Below are 2548 nucleotides of genomic sequence, written 5' to 3'. Positions count from 1 at the left end.
AGCAGCCGTTCGTGCCTTCCGAGGAGGCGCCATAACATGTACCGGAGCGTAAACACAGGTATGCAGTCTACGTGGCGCACATGTCAGATCCCTTACCCGTGACACGGTATTTTGATGTTGTTAACGATAATAATGATGATGGTTTATTGGCATTCCTTTTGAAGCGGGACGGTAACAGTCACCTTGCCTGTTTCATATCAATTATTCCGGTAAGCCACAAATGTTTATAAGTGAAGCTTTTTTTGCCTCCCTTTCCAACTTTCCAGGCGCGGCTTCTGTGGAACTGCCCGCGCGGGCCGCTGGGTTTCTGGCAACACCACCGCATTGTCTCGCCTACGCGCATCCCGTCCGGCACAGCCGCGGGCCGGGAGGCGCAGTTAGCGCGTACGGGACATGCTGTGCTTGCTTTACAATGGGACAGAAATGCAGACGCTGCGCATTGGTGGTCGCATGCTGGGGTGGGCTTGTATAAACGTTACGATTGTCCACTGCCTGAAGCGAGCGCTTGGCTGGCATCATAGCAGCTGCTGGCCCCGCATGCAGAAGAAACACGTAAACACGCGTCATCAAAATGGCCCGAAAGCGTGCACTCAGTGTAGAGGACACCTAGGTCTGAAAAAAGCATCGCACGGAAAAGAAGCGTCTTCGCCATTCAGCAAAATATGGTGCAGACACTCCTCTTCCATTGCACTGCGTTCAGGTTTCTGGCAAATCGCTGTGGACGGCCAAGACATAGAGATGACCGCCTTCGTCACTCCTTGTTGCTTCTTACAATTTAAATCGATGCCTTTTTGGCCTGTGAGCGTTCCTGCTGCTTTCGGCTGCATGACGGACCCTCTTCTTTCAGCCTTCAAGTGGTCCATATTGTTGTGCATATTGTTGTGCAATCAAAGACGCATTCTTGCGTCAGCCACCTAACGTAGCTACGCAGGTGTGCGCGGGCGTGTCATGTTTCTGCTGCTGTTCCGCTTGCTGGCGTGCCAAATTAGCAGCACGCCCTGCTTTAGCTTTCGGTTCCTTCTTTCCGTTAAGGCCAAGCTTGACAAATAAACAGTATGATTCAGTTTCTAAGACTTTCGCATTGACCGTCGCGGCCACAACACCTTTGCATTCTCTTCGATGCTATTGTATTTTCAACTACTTTTGCAAACAATTGCACTCTAGTGTCTATAGATATACTGTGCTGGGTGTTTTCCCCTGCGATCGCATTCAGCTTAACTAGACAAAATGTATATTCGAGCACCGTAATATCTACAAGTTCGGCGACCTTGTTGACGCCGCAGGCGTGCAGTCAGACAACTAAAGTCCGCACGGTTAGCCAGCTCTCTACTCCGCGCACGGCAGATGATGTGTGCACTTTTCTTCGCCAATGTTCCTACTTTGACCGTTTTGTTCAGTGGTTCGCGGAAGTAGCCCGTCTTCACACAGGCCTACTCAAGGACCACGCCTTTGTCACTCGAAGTCCTAAACAAGTGGACGCCATTTCACCGCTCATTGCTATCCTAACTACCCTACCTGTTTTAGCACATTTCGACAGGTCAGCCAGCACGCACGTTCGTACCGATGCCAGTGGCCACGGAGTAGATGCCGCCCTCGCACAACTAGGCCTGCACCCTGTGGGTGCGTACACAAGCCAGTCTGTTTCACCATCGGAAAAAAACTTTTTTCACCACACAAAGCCGGTGCTTAGCTCTCGTTCGGGCCATCCCAAATTCCGACCATGCCTGCTTGGCAGGCACTTCTGAATAATTACTGTCCACAATGTACTTTGCTGGCGTATGTCACTCAACAACCCCACTGATAGCATTGGCAGTTGGGAACTATGTTTGCGAAAATACACATTTTTGCTGTTCCACAAATCTGGACGGCTTCACCAAGACGCCGACTGCTCGTTTCCGTACCCACTAATTCTCCCTGATATACTGGAAGTTTAACCTGAAGCCTCCGTTTCCGGCATTACAGACTTCGTCCACATAGCGGCTGAACATTGCAGCGAATCATCTTTGTGGCATATTATAAACGGTCATATATATTATAACTTAAAGGAATGTGGACACCAAATTTATATGCTGAATTGACTACAGCTTAAGCTTTGCGTGCTTTCCACGAACGCTTTACCGAAATATGACTGACACAAGACGGCTAAAAAGCAGGATAGGATAGGATAGGAACAAACATTATTTATACAACGGTTGTTGCTGTTGGTGCCCGGGGCTAGGCTGCCAGGGGTCGATTGCACGAGGAAAATCTTCCAAATTTATTTTAATTTTAGAATCTATAAATGAAACGTGGCTGCCTCTCAGGACGGTTCACGATAGCCACCACAAGAAACGTCATTGGTAAGAGCAAAAAGTGTGACGTTAAAGACCTTGGTGGCGACGCACTTTCGTAGCAGCTCCATTTGCGTTTGCTGAAACACGTCGAGAAGTCGTAAGTGCGCGTTTCTCTCCAAGCTCTGGCGTCGACGAACGTGGGCGCATCTGGGAAAGCTAGCAGATGACGGGTGAGGTCAAAGGATTCAGCGCTTTGGTGATTGACGTCAAGTCTG

The sequence above is a fragment of the Dermacentor andersoni genome, chromosome 8 (assembly GCF_023375885.2).
Source record: "Dermacentor andersoni chromosome 8, qqDerAnde1_hic_scaffold, whole genome shotgun sequence".
NCBI classification, from domain to species: domain Eukaryota; kingdom Metazoa; phylum Arthropoda; class Arachnida; order Ixodida; family Ixodidae; genus Dermacentor; species Dermacentor andersoni.
The sequence above is the reverse complement of the archived record's forward strand: the minus strand, read 5'-3'. Positions refer to the sequence as shown.